The sequence below is a fragment of the Malus sylvestris genome, chromosome 6 (assembly GCF_916048215.2).
Source record: "Malus sylvestris chromosome 6, drMalSylv7.2, whole genome shotgun sequence".
Taxonomy (NCBI): domain Eukaryota; kingdom Viridiplantae; phylum Streptophyta; class Magnoliopsida; order Rosales; family Rosaceae; genus Malus; species Malus sylvestris.
The window spans coordinates 2,178,961-2,201,703 of NC_062265.1; the positions used below are offsets into that span (position 1 = coordinate 2,178,961).

Consider the following 22,743-nt stretch of genomic DNA (forward strand, 5'->3'; position numbering starts at 1 on the left):
CATTTATGGCGTCGCGCAAATAGACTTTGCTCAACGTCTTGTTTCACCGTCGTGCAAAGACTATTTGTGTGACGCTATATATGCGTTGCGCTAGTTTTTTGCGCCAAACAAAGACTTCAACCGTTTTTTTTCCCAACATTGCCCGATGAAGGTGTGCATTCGTTGCCCAAAATAGCTTTGCGCGACATCAATGTGCATACATTGCGCAAAATAGTTTTGCGCGATGATAGTCTTTGTCGCGCAAAACTTTTTCGCACGATGTATGCACATTGACGTCGCACCAAACAGTTTTGCGCTAAGTTAGTCTTCGTTGCGCAAAGTCAACAACTTTTTCCACATCAGTTAATCAGTTTGGGAGGCATAAACTGCAAACCCAGTTGCAGCAGCTACCTCCCTTCCCCATCTCTCTTCAAAACCTTCTCCAATCCCTCCCTTACTCTTAAATTCATCATACAAATATTTCATCTCTCTTCTCTTCCATTTCCTCTCCCTTCCTCAATCTTTTCCTATCCGGTAAGCGATTTGATTTTGTATATGTAACTTTGAATTGAGAATTCAAACTAAAACTACTAAATTTGTTTTGTACAGAATTTTTGTGTACGAATATCATTGAAGAACGAATTTGAAGGTATTTTCTTCAAATTGCATATGGGATTTTTGTATATGTACCTTTGCCTACTTGTTATGCCCTTTTTTTGTTAATGGTGGAGTTTTGTGGGATTGAATTTTTAATTTTACCTATTAAAAGGAGTGAGACTACATATATATTGTTGAAGACTTGTTTGGGTTTCATTTGGAATTAGCATTTGAATACTTTATCTAGGTTAACTTATATATTTACACGGAAGAAATTGTAAGCAATATTGGTTTCCCCTTGAAATTTCCTTGATTTGTGCTATACGGTTGAACTAAGGGTAAATCCAATGCACCGCAGGTAATTAAGAATTATATAGAAAACCTACAGAAGCCATGATCTTCAAAGCTAATCTTATCCTCACTATTAAATTCTCAATGATAAGCTATTGACAATAGGTTTTAGTTCAATAATGAGCGGATTGATTTTTGTGAGCATATGCCATATTTATGTAGATAAACAATGGCTACGATTCTCCTATTAAATCCTTGTAGAAAATCAATATCGTCTTCCAATTTTAATACAAGTAAGTAATTCAGGATTCATTTTCAGTCTCAATCCTTTGTAAACTTGAAGACAACCAAAACATCTTTCAATAAGATTTTTTAAAACCAATATCTAGCCAAAATACGTGTACATTTGTGTTCTTATTCTAACACTACATTTATCTCACCACCAAAACTACTCAAGTGTAATAGAATATGTATATTCTATGATATAATTAGTATAAACAAGTAAAAACTAAGGCCATCAACATTATAGTTTAGAAGTATTAATATTTTGTATCTATTTTATTTAGTTTCAGTAATTATTGTGATTTAATTTATTTGTATGCACTTATTTTTGTACATCAAGTACAAAATTGTTTTGTGTTGTACGAAGTTAATACTACTTAACTTCATACATTTTTTCAAAAAAAAAGCTTAGTTTCTCGTTTGAGAATTAGTTGGATTTTATGCATGGATGCGAAAGCATGATTGCGGTCCAATTAATTCTTTAATTGTCCAATTTTTGGACAGCTTGGGAATGCATAGTTATGTGTTGTAGTTTGTGGTTCATGAATTATGTTTCGATGGTGGAAATTTTGGTAACATTTCATGATGTTCTTCGAGTACATGGTGGATATTATGTATCTACGGCGTGCACTTGAAGAACTATAAGGAGATGCTGCCAAAATTTGCCCACATTGAAATTTAATCCATTGGAATCGTAAATTACGGCACATAACTATGCATTCCTGAATGAGATATGGCCCTTACCGGAGGAATAAGGTGACAAGACAATAGTTGAAGTTATTGTAATTCTTGTATTTTTATTGGGATTACAGACAAAATGGATAGACAGTGGATACACAATCAGGATAAATGTGTTGTTGAGTACTTGGATGGAATAGACGAGTTCATTGAATTTGCAACTAGACACAACCTAGGTTCAACTCATATCTGGTGTCTGTGTAGCAGGTGTAACAACTCAATGAGGGAGACATTCGAAAATGTTCGATTTCATTTAGTAAGAAATGAGATGATGGAGACCTATACTACTTGGCATTATCATGGAGAACGATTAAACCAAGCTTCCTCTTCATACGTGACACAAGTGGAGACTGTTGAATCCAATGTGGATCCTAATAAACAAGTTATGGATATTCTAAATGATGTTTATCCATACGCGTTGACCAACACCAATCATGAAGGGGAAGATGACGTCAGTCCAACCATGGACAGTGAGGTATTGAAAAACTATGAAAAACTATTGAAAAATGCCAAGCAAAAATTATATCCGGGTTGTGAGAACGTTTCGGTGCTCACGGCAATTGTGCAGTTGATGCATGGTAAGATCAAGTTTCGTTTGTCAAATAAGTGTTTTGATTATTTTATGGGAGTTATCAAGATGATGCTTCCAAAGGACAATTGTTTACCTAAAGATCATAAAAGTGCCCAAAAAGTGTTAAAGGGTATGAAAAAAATTCACGCATTTCTAAATAATTGTATATTGTTCTATAAGGAGAATAGATTGTTGGATAAATGCCTTGTATGCAATGAGCCAAGGTTTAAAATGACATCACATAATAGAAAGACCAAGATTCCACAAAAAGTAATGCGTTATCTTCCATTGAAGCCTAGGTTGTAGCGATTGTACATGTTGATGCAAATTGCAACCGACATGAGATGGCAGAAAGAAGAACGAGTCAATGACGATATTATGAGGCATCCTACAGACAGAAAGGCATGTAAAGAATTTGATCGGATGTACCCTGATTTTGCAACTGACCCGCACAACATTAGATTAGGACTTGCCATCGATGAATTTAATCCATTCAAGGTTCTAAACCAAATCCACAGCACTTGGCCAGTCGTCGTGTCCTTATAATCTAGCACCTTGGAAGTGCATGAAAAAAGAATACATGATGTTGACTCTATTAATTACCGAAGATCCAAGAAAGTCCATTGATGTTTATTTGCGGCCGTTGGTTGATGAGCTAAAAGATTTATGGGAAAACGATGTTCGTGCTACGATAAGTATACTGGGTAGATGTTCACCATACGAGCAGCAATGATATGGACCGTAAATGATTTTCTCGCATATGCAATGGTTTCTGGGTAGATGACTAAGGGTTATTAGGCATGTCCAATATGTAAGGAGAACGTAACATCATCTTGGCATACAAGAAAAGAGACTCAGCTAAGACCAAGAGAATGGTCTGGAGATGAGATTTTGGATCAGTTAAACCGTTTGGAATTTGGTCATTTCGGCAAATGGGTCAGTAAGCCCAGACCAACTACACATCTGAACTGAATGCATAAGAGTATGTTATTTGAGCTCCCATACTTGTCAAAGTTAAAATTGAGACACAACCTCGATGTTATGCATATTGAGAAAAATGTGTTTGATACTGTGGTCGGGACAATTCTTGACATTAAAGGAAAACCGAAGGACACGATTGAAGCTCACCTCGATTTGGAAGGAATGGGCATTAGGTCATCTTTGTGGATGAAGAGAGTCAGTGGTACATTTAAGAAAGGCCATCCTTTTTTTATAGTTGAGCCGAAGGGGAAGAAAGAGTTTTTCAACTTTATTTCTTCTGTAAAGTTTCAAGATGGATATGCTTCCAATATCTCGTGTTGTGTGAACGTGAGGGGGTGTAAAATTTCAAACATGAAGAGTCATGACTGTCATGTGATACTCCAACGCCTTCTTCCGACGCCTTCTTCCGGTTGGTATTCGACACTTATTGCCTCGAGATTTTTTTCGCAGTTGACTGCAAGGTGTTTGCGGAAGTCGGATGTTAACCAATTGCAAGACGACATTGTGAACGTCTTATTTGAAATCTCAGAAACTAAAATAATGGATGGTGGACAATCTCAGGGACCACTTCTATTGATTTTAAATCTCATAGACCAAAGTTATGTGTTATGAAAATTTTAGGGACCGTTTTGGCAAATATTGCTTTTGCTTACCTCTTTTTTTTTTCCATCAAATAATTTATTACAATTTTTGTTTCTTACATTCTGGATTTGACCGCTTGGCTACATGGATTTGTTTTTCCTAGCAAGTGACTTTCTTTTTGTTCAATTTTTTGGCTTTAGCTTCCTCAAAAGGTTTGCTTGAAACATTGTAATATATTTTACTATGTTTTTGGTTTGGTAGGTCGCTTAAGCTCTTCTTGAACCAGTAAAACCTGCTCGGTGATGTGAGCTCGAAGTACCTATAAAATAGATAAGCAACCCAATTTAAACTTGCTAGTGCACAAGACCAATAGTAGTATAGTAAGAGCAAATATGTAGTCATTCCCACGAGTATTGATTTTTACTTTAATTTGAGTCCCAACTTAATTCCAATTCAACAAACTTTTAACACAAAAAAGGCTGAAAATGATTAATTTTATCTAGAATGAACGAGCCAAGGAGATCTCAAAACCCTAAATTGCGAGTGGGTGGGAAGAATATTTGAGTGCTTGTAATTGTTTCTCCATATGCTAGTACTACAATATTAGTTTTAGCTGGCGGATGATAGTGGCGGATATTAGAAAAATCATGTCGGATAAATTATATCCGACACATCTTTTAATTTGTGACGGATATTAGAAAAATCATGTCGGTTATATCCGACATAAATTCCTGGAGGATATTTAGTGGTGGATATCAAAAAAATACTGTTGGTTATAACCGACATAATTTTTTAATTCTTTTTTTAAATATTTTTGACATATTTTGGCAGTTTTTAAATTAATGGTGACGGTTATAACCGACAGAAATGAAAATTTTATTATTTTAAAATGTTATATTGATTAAAAATAAATAAACAAATATTTTAAATAAATAAATAAATAGACAACCTAACATACAAAAGCAATGGGGAGGATCTCAGTTCGCAACCCTAGAGACATAGGATTCTATCTCCTGCCTTGAGCCCAGAGTCAAACAGTTCCATATCGCTTCATTTCAAAACCCTCCAGGAAGCTCCAGATTTGCACACTTGTCATGCATCCGAGTATGGAGCTCCTTAGGATTCTAAAATAAAAACTAAAATATGCTCCATTTCAGAGTGTTCGTTTAGAAACCATAAGGCCCCTCTCACATATGGCACAGCTCTCTCTCTCTCTTTGATCTCTTAGACCCATTTCTTTCCAAAATGAAAAATAGCTCGCCTTCTCTCTATTCTCTCAAACCCTTACCCCTATGCCGCTCAGCCACACACAAGTGCGAGACCTTCTCTCTCCCAGCAACACAACCACACGCACTCTCCTTTGCAAGAACCCCAAAACCAACGCCTCTGCCATGGAAATGGTAGCACATTTGAAGCTCAAATCTTCCCACAAAGGTAATCTTCGTCCCTGTCCTTGTTTAATAGGTGCACAATTGTTGATTTTTTTTCTTCAGAAAAGAGGAACATTAACTCATGATGATCTGCTTCCTTTGCAAGGATGTGGGTTCGCCGACGAAACCCAAAGAAAATAAAGAACAACATTCAAACGGCTCAGAACCAAGACAGAAAGGGTAAAATTACTAGTCTCCATAACTGATTTCTTGCTAAATGTAATTATAATGGTATGGTATGTGTGCAGAGCACTCGGAACCATGACAGATCCGAGAGAAAGAATGCTTAAACTGGAGATCCCCTGGACAGAAGGCAGGACACATCTCAAAGGCCTTGATTTGTCAATTTGGAAGGTATAACCACTTGGAGAGCGAATGGGCGACATGCATATGGAAAATGCGGAAATATTTTTTGAGATCGAGCTCCGGCAAGGTTTCGGATGGTGAATGCAGGGGATATGGAAAATGCTGAAATATTATTTTTTATTATTAATATATGTTCTGTCGGTTTTATCTGACACATTGTTTTTATTTTTTCTTATACTAAATGTTCTGTCGATTTGATCCTTCAGGATTTAATCTGCTTCGGGTTGGTATCTGTTTGCTTGTTTTCGTTCTCGTTCGTTCATTTTTAGATTTGTTAGTTGATATTGATTTTTTGCAAGGAAAAGAAAAATGAAAGAGAAAAAAAAAGGTTTTGCTTGCAGAGCAGAGGAGAAGATCCCCTAACAAATAAAAAAGGGGACGAAGGAGAAAAGAAGAGAAAAAAAAAGAACCACGGAAAGGAAAAAGAAGGAAGAAGGTGCGATGTTGCACCTCTTCGCCCAGAAGAAGAGAGAAAAAAGAAGGAAAAAGAAAAAAAAAATTGTTTGGAGTTTTGGAGGCCCCCACACGGGCAAAGAAAAAATATGTTTTTCTTTTTTTTTTGTTTGTTTGCTCAGGTTTGTATGGAAATCTTGCATTGGCATCAGCGTCGGCATTGGTATTTACATCGGCATCGGTATTGGCATCAGCATCGGCATTGACATTGGCATTGGCATTGGAATTTGGAGGCTTGCATCCACATCTGCTTGTTGGCAAACTCATGTCGTGTACCGCCACGAGTTTGACGGGGGTGTTGGAAAATATTAGTATTTAGGTTTATTTTAGTATTTGGATTTTGCTTGTTAGTTTAAGATTTGGACCTAGCCCATCTGAGTTAGGTTTTCTTAGATTTGGTTCTTTATAAATAGAGCTTGTAATTTAGTTTGAGAAACAAGTTAGTCACAATGTAGTCTGTTAGGGTTTTGTAACTGTTTCGGCATTCTCGTTTGTTTAATAATATTCTTATTATTTTTGTTAGTCTTGTTCGTTGCGCACTCTAATATTCAACTTATCCTCCTTAGGTTAATCGTCTCTAGTTCCTGCCGAAATCTCTTCATGGCCGAGAATGGCAAGCACATTGGTACCAATATTCCATCCTCGGTGTTGTTTTTGTGTTGAACGTTAAAAGCTAATCAAATCCAAGGCCTTCGAGGGTCCAGCAAATACCGGTTGTCCCCATCCAAAATTGACATCTCCAAAACCTGCACGCGTTTTATCAGAAACTATTAAATAACTTCCTGTCGATGAATATTGAGGTCACCCTCTTAGTACCAAAAGATCTGCCACTGATCTCAAGTATGCTTCATTCATGGTAGCTTTTGCCTTCTTCACCAACTCCAAAGCATATCCTAGTGGATTTTTGCATAGAGGTTCTGCCTTTGAAACAGCAGCTGGAAATGCAAATGCATTGCCATAGTATCCCAAGGGAAGACGTACATCGTGGTGCTTGTTGGAAATTATATATTATAGTATAAAATATTGTAATATATAATTTTAATAATTGAATGAAAAATAGTGTTAACCATATTTCTTATAAAGGTTATATTATTTAGGTGCATTCCCTTGTTAAATGATGTATACTTATAGATGAAAAGTAACATCACTTTAACAAGAAGTACTTGGGTTCTTTATAAACTCATGAAACCATCATCATTAATATAGAAATTAGAGTTAATTTTTACTATTGAGAAATAGGGTTTCCCCACTTTATTTCTCTCATGCTTCGTGTGTCAAATTCCGAGTCGTGTCTTGAGGGTACGGAATATATGAAGTTCGCCAAAGTCCGAAGATTGAAGTGCTTTGACTTCGGATTATAGATATCTTGGGAGACAGACACCTACCGAACTACAAGCACAAGAGTAGGGGCGAAATTCTGTCTTTAGGACATTGCATTTATGCAAGCCTCAATCTCCAAGTTTGTTAGTATTTCTAACTTTCTCCCTAGTTGTTTATATTAATCTCAAATATAATTGATGTTGTGATTTTCTTTATGATTATTATCATTGGAATTATATTGTTATTTTTCATATTTTCTAATATTGCTCCAACAATCTAAAGAAAGAATGTATTATGCAATATTAGAAGTATGTATGAATGTGAGTGTTAGAAGATTTTAAGATCAACAACATTGAACGTAACCCTAACCCTAAGTCGGAGAAACTATGGTTTTCTACGGAAAAAGGTATGTCTCGGTGGGGCTGCAGTTTATTTGCTTATTCATGTATAGTCGGTATACATAATAGTATTGTTAAACATGATACAAATCTAAATATATTCATATGTATACGTAAGAGCAGTGTTTGCATGTTGCTTCAATAAAATAGTATGCATGTTGCTTTAATAAAATAGTTTTACTTTGTGCATACACTTATTTTCTGGGAAAGAAAAGGACATGAAGTGATATAGACGGCAATATAGAAGGAGTTGTTTCTCCTTCATAATTATATTTCATTATTAATTTGCACGAGATAGCATATCATTGGTACATGAGAAGTTTGAACATTATGCGTGCAAGGCATGGGCAGGTGTATAACTGTTTCTCATTGCAAAAATCTGAAAGGTCATAACCTTTCGCCAGTGCATGTATGGTATTGACTCTTTTGATGTGTCAGACATATTGCAATTACATTAGATACTGTGTTTTGACACAAGGCATGTTGCATAAAAATTCGTGTTTAACAGGCATAACTAAAACTTGCAGTGATATCATGAGTATGGTCATATTCTTGATAGAATTTGACAAAAAGGCATGATCGCTTCAATCGTGGAGTCATTAATTCGGTTCGTCTCAAACTGTAACCTTCGGTTGCAGTGATGGTGCCATTTGAATGGCATCAATTGGCTTTGTTGTACTTGAAAAGTCACTATATGAAAGTTATCTTCTCTACTTACATTGGTTGAAAAGTTTATTAATTCTCATGAATGCATATAAGATGTGATTTTCTTTTGTTATAAAGAATTAGCGGTTTGTCTGAGAAAGTTAGCTAAATTTTCTGCAAACCTCCATGAAGAGTTGCGACCCTTCATGAAAATGTGATATGGCGCAAACAAGAAGAAACGGTTTCAATTTTGAAAAGTAACGATTATCGCCTGAGAACAAAACTAAGATAAAGCAAATCTTTTTTATTGGGAAAGTAATATTCCTTGCCTGGAAAAACCAAGCCCTACACAATGATTGGTCTTCTGCATGCAAATACAGATGCTTGCATTTTGTGAAAGCAAATGGCAGAGTCATGGTAGGTTTGGTTGGAGGATGGAAACACTCGGTTTGTTTAGCATCTATTGGTGAAAGATGCCTTGATATGTATATTTGCTTGGTGAGTATATTAACGCTGCAAATATTGAAGGTTCAAACTGCGGCATCATTGAAAATTATTAAAGCCAGGATTAGGCTTAAGTGCTTAAATCCATGGCTTAATTTTGGTCGATCGGTTTCTGCATATCATTAGGAATATGTTTTTTGCCCATGTAATGTGGTGAAAGGAAAATATAAAATAAAATAAAATGGAAAGATGAATCTACCATGCAAGATTCAAACTTCAAAGGAAAGGCATGTCATGTGATATGTGTCTGCATTTGGCAGTGAATATAACCTCTCCTATCAGTCACCACCAGCCTTGAAGTTGAAGCTCTTGAGAAAAACATATGTACATGGGTTGGTGGGTGCTTATCTGTGAATTGGGTATTTTCATACACTGAAGATATTGCTGTCACAAAATCCTATATTTGGTTTTGCGCAGAGATGAACTCATTTTGGACAGAGCCCTGAGAAAGAAGTGAGATGAGTAAATGAACAAGTTTTGACTTCTGGGTTTCTTCGATATTTGAGTTTATCAATTAATTGGGCATGAGGGCATAAAGGATCTCCTTTTATTATCACCAAGAAAATGTCTTTTCTCTTACACCAATGAGTTAAAGTGTGGGGTCTTTCGTAAAAGGAATGACTAAACACATAAATAATGCTTATTCAGTAAGCATACATAATTGAATTAGACAAGATGATGCTTATTAAGTTAGCATATAAATCGAATGTACATAGCCATTGGGTTGTGTTATTCATAGTTAAGAGCATTCATATGGACTAGGTGAATTCAATAATGCTAACTAATTGAATCATTGACAATGTGAAGGCAAAGTACATAGGTGGAAATACATGCATTTCAATAAAGAAATCCTCCTATGAAAGTACTTTACAATCCGGATAGGAAGCACGTTGGCTTCAAAATGTTGTAGGGGATAATCTTATGCATGTATTGAGATGGTTTGCGAATAAGGCAAAGAACAAATTAGAAGGAGTAATTTGCATGTAAGAGAGATAATATTCTCATATTCTTTTGAGTTTTAAGGTGTGAAGAGGTTAGAGACCTTCTTTCAATTACCTTAAATGTGGGGGAAGTCTATTTCCTAGCAAATTACTTATTAGTAAGTCCAACATATGTTTTGATGACTTAAAACTGAAAAACAACTACTCTTGATGAAATTTGTTTCATGCATGATGGAATATTTTGGCCAACATTAGCAATAGTCAACCTAAATGGTACCAATTGTTAAAGGTTAGACTAGAGAGTAAGGTGATCATTGAGGGGAATGAGGCTAAAGCCAACATAACTAATGAATCAGCCGAGCGGAAACTTAACTTAGTTGATTGGAGATCCCATGGTCTAAGTTCAATAGGCAAACTGGTTGGGCATGATTCAAAGAAGTTAACACACTACATACCTCATTCCTATGATGGAAGAAGTGTGTTGTCTACAGAAGTTTTAGGGTGTATATTTATACTTAATGACAGTGATATCTTATAAATAAGAGTAATAGAGCAGACTATTCTTAATCAGTGATCACCTATGTGAGAGTAGAAGTGGGTCGCTTCTATGAGTATGAGATGGCTAACTTCTCTAAAGCTCTCATGAATCCGAGATTTGTTCAGGACCAAAATGAACACAACCGTATGAACCGGAATATATTAGGATTAGTGATGTGTGTTGCTTATTGTCTCGGTTTACTACTACGATGAACATTCAAGATTTTATATTCACCGTGTCACCATGTAAATCCGATAAGTATTCACTAGAGTAGGTTCAAGTCCAAAAGACACCTCTCCCGATGCATCTCTTGTCCGCCTGTACTCTCAAATTATTCCTGATTTTTCATTCATGTGGGGGATTGTTGGAAATTATATATTATAGTATAAAATATTGTAATATATAATTTTAATAATTGAATGAAAAATAGTGTTAACCATATTTCTTAGAAAGGTTATGTTATTTAGGTGCATTCCCTTGTTAAATGATGTATACTTATAGATGAAAAGTAACATCACTTTAACAAGGAGTACTTGGGTTCTTTATAAACTCATGAAACTATCATCATTAATATAGAAATTAGAGTTAATTTTTACTCTTGAGAAATAGGGTTTCCCCACTTTATTTCTCTCATGCTTCGTGTGTCAAATTCCAAGTCGTGTCTTGAGAGTACGGAATATATGAAGTTCGCCAGAGTCCGAAGATTGAAGTGCTTTGACTTTAGATTATAGATTGTTGAATCCTGGGAGACAGACGCCTACCAAACTACAAGTGCAAGAGTAGGGGCGAAAATCTGTCTTTAGGACATTGCATTTATGCAAGCCTCAATCTCCAAGTTTGTTAGTATTTCTAACTTTCTCCCTAGTTGTTTATATTAATCTCATATATAATTGATGTTGTGATTTTCTTTATGATTATTATCATTGGAATTATATTGTTATTTTTCATATTTTCTAATATTGCTCCAACAGTGCTTTCCCCGTGCATTAACAATGCATGAAATGCAAACAGCCTGTTTTGGATTAATTTTAGGTGCAAGAGTGCGACATTTCTACAAACAAGCTGTGATCAAGTCAAATGTGGAGCAAGTGGAAATTAGGTGGGGTGGAATCTGTTTTCGAAGGACTCTCATCTCCTTGGCACCAAAGTAGAAAGATCGTTGAACCATGTTTGACTGGTTACTGGATGCGTATGAGCCATCAGAATGATCAATCACATCTTCATATCCATGATGAGCACATGTAATTCTTGGTGGATCTCAAGTGAACAAGAGCTCTCTCTCCCACACTGGTAGAATAGATGGTGCATGTTCGCCTCTTGCCATCTCCGCAATGGCGTTCAGGAACAGATGCAGTCCAGGTGCATCACACATTGTGTGGTTTAGGCGCAATGCAAGTATGAAACCTCCACATGTAAGATGGGTCACCTGCATACTGCAAAAATTAGTTACTAGGCTTTTTTCTTAATCATCATATTCGTGGTAGTTTAACTCCGCCTATGTCTTACATGGCCGGTCCCAAGCCCGGATAAAGGAGGAGGGGGAGGGCGTCAGGTAGTCGACAGCCGGCACTCCATGATCACGTCGAATCCTTATGAAAATGAATCCAGAACAAAATCGCGCTAAAGCTAGGGCGTCACCCGTAAGTGGCGCGCTGTGTGGCCCGAGCACAGTGATAAGTGAGCAAGGGTCGCTGTATCTCCATCGGCACCCGGATGCAGTGTTAAATGAGCAAGGGGGCCATAGAAACTTCTTTTCGAACGACTCCACTCAAAGTTGTTTGGGAGCATATGCTCCTATCAACTTTACCCGGGACACACAAAAGAAGTACTTTGATCTTATTAGACGGGGGAGGGTGAAAAAGCTAGGACAAAAGGGTAGAGTTCAAGAGAGCAAAATGCGTTTAGGAACGTGGAATATAGGAACCTTAACGGGAAAATCTATGGAAGTAGTGGAAGTTATGGTGAGGAGACGGATAAATATTATGTGCCTACAAGAAACTAAGTGGGTTGGTAGTAAGGCAAAGGATCTAGAAAACTCAGGGTTTAAACTTTGGTATTCGGGCACAAATAGAACGAGAAACGGTGTTGGCATCATCGTGGACAAGACCTTGGTACAAGATGTTGTAGATGTCAAGAGGGTAGGAGATAGAATCATGGCAATCAAGATTGTAATAGGACAAGAACTTATCAATGTGATTAGTGCGTACGCACCTCAAGTAGGGTTGGATACGAGTTCGAAGGAGAAATTTTGGGAAGATCTTGGAGACTTGGTGCAAGGAATTGCTCAGACGGAGAAGTTATTTATAGGAGGAGATTTAAATGGACACGTGGGCAGGGAGACAGGCAACTATGGAGGTTTTCATGGTGGTCATGGTTTTGGGGAGAGAAACGAGGATGGGGAAGCTATCTTGGATTTTGCAATGGCATATGATCTCTTCTTAGCCAACACCTTCTTTAAGAAGAGAGAAGAACATGTGATCACCTACAAGAGTGGGTCGTCAAAAACACAAATAGATTTTCTTCTAATGAGGAAAGGGGATCGTATAACTTGTAAGGATTGCAAAGTTATACCAGGAGAGAGCGTGGCTAATCAACATCGCTTGTTGGTAATGGATGTACATATCAAAAGAGTAAGACAAAAGAACAAGACTTGGAAGTGCCCAAGGACTAGATGGTGGAATCTAAAAGAAGAAAAACAAGCCATTTTCAAAGAGAAGGTAATCACCCAATGTGTGTGGGATAGAGAGGGGGAAACTAGCCAAATGTGGGATTCCATGGCTAGTTGTATCCGAAAAGTAGCAAAAGAGGTATTAGGAAAGTCCAAGGGCTTTGCCCCACACCAAAAGGAATCTTGGTGGTGGAATGAGGAGGTACAAACAAAGGTGAAGGCTAAGAAGGAATGTTGTAAAGCCTTATACAAGGAGAGGACCGATGAAAATGGTGAAAGGTATAGAAAAGCGAAGCAAGAGGCGAAGAAAGCTGTCAGAGAAGCTAAGTTAGCGGCTTACGACGATATGTATAAACGACTAGATACCAAAGAAGGAGATTTGGATATCTATAAACTATCTAGAGCAAGGGAAAAGAAGACAAGGGACCTAAACCAAGTGAGGTGCATCAAGGATGAGGATGGAAAGGTTCTTGCTACAGAGAACGCGGTTAAAGACAGATGGAGAGGTTATTTTCATAATCTTTTCAATGAAGGACATGAAATGAGTGCTTCTTTAGGGGAGTTGAGTAACTCAGAAGAGTGTAGAAACTACTCTTTTTATCGTCGAATCCGAAAGGAAGAAGTGGTTGTAGCTTTGAAGAAGATGAAGCATAAAAAAGCAATAGGCCCAGACGATATACCAATCGAAGTGTGGAAACTTTTGGGAGAGACAGGTATAACATGGCTCACTGACCTTTTCAATAGGATTTTGAAAACGAAGAAGATGCCAAATGAGTGGCGAACGAGCACTTTGGTGCCTATCTACAAGAATAAGGGCGACGTACAAAATTGCATGAACTATAGGGGTATTAAGCTAATGAGTCATACAATGAAGCTCTGGGAGAGAGTCATTGAGCATAGATTGAGGCAAGAGACACGGGTTTCGGACAACCAATTCGGGTTCATGCCAGGGCGCTCAACCATGGAGGCAATCTATCTCTTACGAAGATTGATGGAAAGATATAGAGATGGGAAAAAGGATTTACACATGGTCTTTATAGATTTGGAAAAAGCGTATGATAGGGTCCCAAGAGACATTCTTTGGAGGATTTTAGAGAAGAAAGGAGTACGAGTAGCATATATCCAAGCTATAAAGGATATGTATGAAGGAGCAAAGACTGCCGTAAGAACTCATGAAGGACAAACCGAAAGCTTTCCCATAACTGTAGGATTACATCAAGGCTCATCCTTAAGTCCTTACCTTTTTGCGTTGGTAATGGATGAGTTAACAGGACATATTCAAGATGATATTCCTTGGTGTATGCTTTTCGCAGACGATATAGTGTTGATAGATGAAACTCAGGAAGGGGTAAATGCAAAGCTTAACCTTTGGAGAGAAGTGTTGGAATCTAAAAGTCTTCGCCTAAGCCGATCAAAGACAGAATATATGGAGTGCAAGTTCAGTGCAAATGGAGGCCAAAACGAGTTAGGGGTGAGGATCGGAGATCAAGAAATACCAAAGAGCGACCGTTTTCGTTACCTAGGATCTATCTTGCAAAAGAACGGAGAATTAGATGGAGATCTCAACCATAGAATACAAGCTGGATGGATGAAGTGGAAGAGTGCATCCGGCGTGTTGTGTGACCGCCGTATGCCACTGAAGCTCAAGGGAAAATTTTATAGGACGGCAATAAGGTCGGCAATGCTGTATGGCACAGAATGTTGGGCGGTGAAACATCAACACGTACACAAAATGGGTGTAGCGGAGATGAGGATGCTTCGTTGGATGTGTGGGCACACGAGAAAGGATAAGATTAGGAATGAGGATATCCGGGGTAAAGTAGGAGTAGCCGAAATTGAAGGAAAGATGAGAGAAAATCGGTTACGGTGGTTTGGACATGTGCAAAGAAGGCCTACTGACGCTCCGATTAGAAGATGCGACTATGGGACAGAGGTTCAGGGCCGAAGGGGTAGAGGAAGACCTAGGAAAACTTTGGAAGAGACTCTAAGAAAAGACTTAGAGTACTTGGATCTAACGAAGGACATGACACAGGATCGAGCACAATGGCGTTCTAAGATTCATATAGCCGATCCCACTCAGTGACTTGGATTTTCCAAGTCTCAAACCGAGAAGTTTTCCTCACTCAGGAAATTAAGGGAACACTACCCCAACCTACATGCTCCACTCAGAAAGCTTCAACTTACAAGCTTCAACAAAAGAAAATTCAAAGAACTTAGCGAAGAAGGCTTTGGTGTATTTAACACAATACGTTGAAATGAAGGAAAGCTTATTTATTGATATCCCCGATAAGCTACAAATATCTACATATACATGAGTCAAAATAAACACACAAGAGGGAGCCTTCACAAAGGTTGCTTAGGAGAAGTCTCAGCAGTCGGTAGAGCCCCAGAAAGAGAAGGCACCGAAGGGGGATCATTTGGAGCCTCAGTACTGGACAGAACCCTAGAAGGAGGAGGCATCAGAGGTTGATCATTTGGAGCTTCATTACGCGGTACAGCCCCAGAAGACGAAGGCAATAAATGCCTTTGGAACAAACCCACAAATCTCTGATGATCAAGTAAAACCTGACCATCAGTTTCCTTCATCTGGTCAAGCTTCCTCTTCATGTTTGTAGCATAGTCATGTGCGAGCCGGTGCAACTGTTTATTCTCATGCTTGAGCCCCCTAATCTCCTGTTTGAGACTCATCACTTCAGCCGCCAATGATTCAACTTGGCGGGTTCGAGCAAATAGGCGTTGGGCCATATTAGACACAGAACCTGCACACTGAACACTGAGAGCCAGCGAATCCTTAACAGCTAACTCATCAGACCGTTTGGAAAGTAGTCTGTTATCTTTGGGAGTGAGAAGGTTCCTGGCCACCACCGCAGCGGTCATATCATTCTTCATCACGGAATCCCCAACGGTAAGAGGACCAGTAGGGGAGACGAAGGATGGGCGCCATATGTTGTCTGGAGAAGGCGGGGCTGCCTCTTCAACAAGGTTCAAGTCAAAACGACGGTCGGAGGGGCCAGACATTTTCAAAGGTGTTGAAGAGAGAAGAGGTCGAACAAATCAAGATCTTAGAAGTGCAAGAATGAAGCTTCTACTGGTGGAGATTCAAGTGTGCTTTGGAACTTAATGTCAGCCCCTATAAAAATCTGCACTCGACGGAGCTTCAGAAATCGAAGAGGCGCCTGCTCAGAAATCGAAGAGGCGTTTGCTTTCTCAAAAGCTGGGCTGCTTAGAGATCACGAGGGTTGATCTCAGAAATCGAAGAGGCGTTTGCTTTCTCAAAAGTTGGGCTGCTCAAAGACCACGAAGGCCGATCTCAGAAATCGAAGAGGCGCTCGCTTTCTCAAAAGCTGGGCTCCCCAGAGACCACGAGGGCCGATCTCAGAAATCGAAGAGGCACCTACTTTTTCAGCCTTGTCAACACCTGTCACACGCACACTCAGCTTTGCGGAAATTATGGGCATTCTGTCAAAGACTTCTGGGGAAGTAGAAAACACATGAATCTTACTATTCAATCACCCACTTCCCACACGCAACAATAGCTCATGGGTACCACAGATAACTTTGCCAAAGTTCTCTGCCAAAGTTGAGCACGTGAAGCTTGCAGCTCCCACTACATCGCTCTGACCAAGAAGGGTAAAAGAATAGCAATTTTAACACTCCCAACAAGATTGCTTGCTCCAAAATCGAAGAGGCACCGCCCTCCGAATCTCGAGAGCCAGACTCCCAACATGATTACTTTCTCAAAAATCGAAGAGACATTGCTCCTCGAATCTCGAGAGCCAGACCCCCAGCATGATTACTTTCTCAAAAATCGATGAGGCATCGTTCTCCGAATCAATCGAAGAGGCGCTCGCTTTCTCAAAAGCTGGGCTGCTCAGAGACCACGAGGGCCGATCTCAGAAATCGAAGAGGCACCTACTTTTCTAGCCTTGTCAGCACCTGTCACACGCACACTCAGCTTTGCAGAAATTATGGGCATTCTGTCGAAGACTTCTGGTGAAGTAGAAAGCACATGAATCTTACTGTTCAATCACCCACTTCCCACACGCAACAATAGCTCATGGGTACCACAGATAACTTTGCCAAAGTTCTCTGCCAAAGTTGAGCACGTGAAGCTTGCAGCTCCCACTACATTGCTCTGACCAAGAAAGGTAAAAGAATAGCAAAGAAACAGCACTAACAAAGTTTAGACACATAAATTTTGAAGGTCTAGCTACCATATTATTACCCACAAGGGTAAAGGAACAGTACCACTGCTGGATAATTGAAAAGTCCCTGTGTGTCAACCTCTGTGCTTCGTGGCAAGGTAGACTAGCAAACATGCCCAACCTTTACTCACATTCGAGAAAACACTCCCAACAAGATTGCTTGCTCCAAAATCGAAGAGGCACCGTCCTCCGAATCTCGAGAGCCAGACTCCCAACATGACTACTTTCTCAAAATCGAAGAGAGGGTAAAGGAACGGTACCATTGCTGGATAATTGGAAAGTCCCTGTGTGTCAACCTTTGTGCTTCGTGGCAAGGTAGACTAGCAAACATGCCCAACCTTTACTCACATTCGAGACAACACTCCCAACAAGATTGCTTGCTCCAAAATCGAAGAGGCACCGCCCTCCGAATCTCGAGAGCCAGACTCCCAACATGATTACTTCCTCAAAAATCGAAGAGACACTGCTCTCCGAATCTCGAGAGTCAGACCCCCAGCATGATTGCTTTCTCAAAAATCGAAGAGGCATCGTTCTCCGAATCTCGAGAGCCAGATACCACAGACCACTTTTTCAAAGTGCTCTGACAGAGTTAAAACATGTGAAACTGGCAGCTCCCACTACCGTGCTATGACCAAGCAGGGTAAAGGAATAGCATTACTACTTGTTGTTAGGGAGACTCCTATATATGTCGACCTCCATCCCCAACGGATAGGCAGACCTGCAAAAATGCTCAACCCTTCATCATATCTGAGAGGGCACTCCCAACGAAGCCTTTCGAAATATTCAGCTTTCTTTCCCCCCGATAATACCTCTGCAAACAAGCTATACTAGAGCAAGAATATCTCATATCATCAGGGTTAAAAGCAAGAGTATCCCATATCATGCTTTTTCCCTGTCTTTTCTTTTGGCCTTGTTTTTACCTGCAAGACAAGGAGAAAGAGAGCAATCAGTCAGCACTTGGAATCAAGCTTCCAGCCAGGAACTGACTGCCTGGAACCCCTTACCTGATTACTTACCTGGCATTGCTCTCGAGTACTCATCTTCAACATCTTATGTTTCCAGGGAAGATTCCGCATCTGCTTGAGGAACAGATAGGGCAAGTGCGAAGGATACAAGGAAGCATGTGGAGACAAGCGTAACAGCACACGTGCCGATACATCCATTACTCTGTCAAAAGCAAAAGTATCCCATATCAGCAGGGTGGAACGTACTCTAGATTTGATGGACTTGTTTTGACCCTCAAATTCTTCAGTCGGCCTTATACTCTGGAGGAAACCAGAAAACCCTCCAGCTCAGTTCAAGAATAAGCCTGTGGAAAGTTACTTCTTCAAAAGCAAAAGTATCTCATATCATCTCTTCTCATTTTTCTTCTCTTTATCCTTCATGCTGCTGCAAGATGGGGAGAAGGTGAACAATCAGTCGGAGCTCTGATTGCTTACCTTGTCTATCACCTCTTTCAGCAGACCCCCTAGCTCGGCGACTTGGGGGACTCCTACTACATGGTTTGTATCGCGCTTGACCAAGCCTGAAACTACAAGTAAGCTTCAAGTGAAATTGATACATTACCTTGTGCATCTCCACCAGTTAAAGATACCACCCCTGGATGGAGGAAGAGTACTTCCAGAGAAGATGCCACATCTACCTATGAGACGGATAAGGCAAGTCAAGACGACACCACACTCCGATACTTAGAAGTTTCGTGATTACGAGATCATTCTCCCACAATATTTCCTAATGTCATTTGTACTAAATCATTCACTTGTACTCACTAAAGGAGAGCTTGAACCTATGTACTTGTGTAAACCCTTCACAATTAATGAGAACTCTTCTATTCCGTGGACGTAACCAATCTGGGTGAACCACGTACATCTTGTGTTTGCTTTCCTATCTCTATCCATTTATATACTTATCCACACTAATGATCGGAGCAATCTAGCGAAGATCACAAAAAGCGACCGTTTTCGCTACCTAGGATCTATTTTGCAAAAGAACGGAGAATTAGATGGAGATCTCAACCATAGAATACGAGCTGGATGGAAAGAGTGCATCCGGCGTGTTGTGTGACCGTCGTAGGCCACTGAAGCTCAAGGGAAAATTTTATAGGACGGCAATAAGGCCAGCGATGTTGTATGGCACAGAATGTTGGGTGGTGAAGCATCAACACGTACACAAAATGGGTGTAGCGGAGATGAGGATGCTTCGTGGGATGTGTGGGCACACGAGAAAGGATAAGATTGGGAATGAGGATATCCGAGGTAAAGTAGGAGTAGCCGAAATTGTAGGAAAGATGAGAGAAAATCGGCTCCGGTGATTTGGACATGTGCAAAGAAGGCCGACTGACGCTCAGGTTCGAAAATGTGACTACGGGACAGAGGTTCAGGGCCGAAGGGGTAGAGGAAGACCTAGGAAAACTTTGGAAGAGACTCTAAGAAAAGACTTAGAGTACTTGGATCTAACGGAGGACATGACACAAAACCGAGCGCAATGGCGTTCTAGGATTCATATAGCCGACCCCACTTAGTGGGAAAATGCTTTGTTGTTGTTGTTGTATCATATTCGTGGTAGTTCACAATTCTTTAGAAGGAAAAAAGAAAAAAAAAATCTAAATTAGGCGATCTAATTAGGAAACAAAAATTTCATAAAAATTAGGAATAAAATTCAAGAAAGATGGAGTCTCTTTGGAAGAGTCTCGTGCCTGTGGTAATTATTACTTGAAATAGTCTTTAAATATAGAGGAATTTAGACAAAACACTTAAAGAAGAAAAAAAAATTTAGACAGAAGACGAAGAGAACGACATGACGACAGACAAAAACCCTAGAAGAAGAACGGCAAAGGAAAGCCCAGACGCTAAAGGTGACATGAGACTGGTAAAAAGAACCTAGGACCTAATCAGGCAGATACCATGTAGAAATATAATTTCCTCGATTCGTTGTGTATACAAATTTTGCAATATATAGGGTTAAACATAAGGACTGTTGAAAAAAATTAGTTTCAAAAAATAATGAAAATCGTCTCATTATATTTTCTTTCCAAAACCACCTAATGAATTTTCTTTAATCATAAGAACAAAGAAGCATGGTAGTATCATAGATAAGTTCAAGTTTGGATGTGGTGGTAGCATGATAAATTTTTGGTTATGAAAAGGATTGCCAATTTTATGAAAAACGTTAAAAACCACCGAACTTCGACTTATTTACAATATTGTTAGCGCTTTCTTGTTTATGCCTTTATTTGTTATTAAAAATTTCATATGTTGCCCATTGAACTAATTTCTTACAAAAAAATCTCCAACATGTGTATGCGATCTTAACGCAAAAAACACTACTCTTACCCTTAACCTACTTCAATTTTTTTTGTAAAGAATTAATATGGCAATGACCAAATATGAATACAAAATACTAATTAACATGTAATTAATAATTAATTGATTCACTTGATCCACTAGCAAAGGACAATCAATAATTCCATCAGAGTTTGGAAAATTAAATAAGAACTCCTCTAATAGTGGACAAGGAGGTAGAATTTTGTCTCCTAGTTGCTCAAATGTGACATCAGCAAAAACCTTGATGAACAAGATACCTTAACCATTGCAATCGACCCTAAGCTTTATGTTAGGCCCTTCCCTAAGCCTCCCAGCTAAAGGGTAGTAATACACTAGTGCCCTACTTAAGGCTTCCCTAATCACCTTAACGGGATCATGATTTTCTTTCAGTGAAGGGTTATTCTTGTAACACATTATGACTAGAACCTAAAACCTCAATCTTATATTGCGTTATGCAGATGCTCTAGGGTTCCCCCAATCTTTCGTCCAAGTTTCCACTCCAGTTGTGATTCTTTTCTTTTCCATTAAAAAAATGTGGTTAGAAAGAAACGTGTAAATCACACCTCAGATTCATGTATATACATTAATACTGAATTTCATTTCAACATCAGAAAACTGTATACAAACAGAGATATGAGGACAGGTATTCGGTAAAAACCTTCGATAGAAATCAAAGGAAAAAAGGCCAACATTGTATCTGCCTCACATTACAGCTATCACTGTTCTAAGACATCAGACGTTTGCTATAAAAACGAAACAATACTTGATTACTCAAAGATGAGTAAGAATTCGTACTCAAAATTTCTCTAAATTATTCATTGTCAATTTATAGAACTTCATGTTTATAATTAAAACCGTTCATATTATAAATCACCCTATAAAGATCACATCTGCAAAAACTCAATTACAACTAAGGTCGTTTAGTCTTTAAATTGCTTAAAAACAAATGAACGGTATCATAAAAGTATTACGAACTGTCTATGTATTTTCTACAATAGATTGACTAAACGGCCTTACTTTTAATTTATTTTTTGCACATATGATCTTTACAGTGTGATTCATAGTATGAACAATTCTGATTATAAGCACAAAGCTCTGTGATTAAAATACCAAGAATTTTGAGTAAGAGTTTATACTAATCTTTGAGTAGCCAAGTATTGTTCATAAAAACGTTATTATATCATGGTATCACAGGAGAATAATGTGAAACATTATTATTCATTTTGACACGTCTTCAAATGATTACGTTCTTCTTTATTATACTATAGAGACTGATGTGATATGCTGATTACTCATTTCTCTAATGATAAATGGTCGTTATGATGAAGAAAGCCCAGGCTCCATTATAAAATTAACCGATAACATAGGGAGCACTTAATCACTTATAAGTACATACAAAATCTTTTTTTATCTGAATTACAAAACCCTTTTTTATCTGATGTATAATTCATACTTTCAATACGCATCTTCAATACGTATGACGAATTTCAAGCTTAGCCCAAGTGGCATGGAGCACGTGCAAGTGTTGGACTTCACACATCGAATAATCTGCTTTGATACTATGACAAAAGTTGAAGTTCCACTATAAAACTAATTGGCAATATGAGAAGTAACTCAATTATTTATAAATACATGCAAGGTCATTCCTTTACGCGATATACCCTCAACATTTCACTAAAGCAAATATGTACAACCACAAAATGGACCAAATAATTCACTTGACAAAGTAGGACTCACTCAAGACAATATTATGTTTCTTAAAAATAGGACTCGAGTACTCAAGACAATATTATGTTTGTTAAAATGGAAATGGAGCTTCTGATTACACCCAACTTTTATCTCTTCTAACCCAACAAACTCTTTTTATTCTATAAGATTTTAAAAACTTAACATCTACTCTCCACACGATATATCTGTTAAAATGGAAATCA

The 22,743-nt window shown here is 38.6% G+C and overlaps 1 pseudogene; it reads right to left on the reverse strand.

The window, feature by feature from the left end:
* Nucleotides 1-7,056: 7,056 nt before the first annotated feature.
* LOC126625944 (alcohol acyl transferase 2-like) lies at nt 7,057-21,244 on the reverse strand (annotated as a pseudogene).
* Between the last annotated feature and the right edge of the window lie 1,499 nt (nt 21,245-22,743).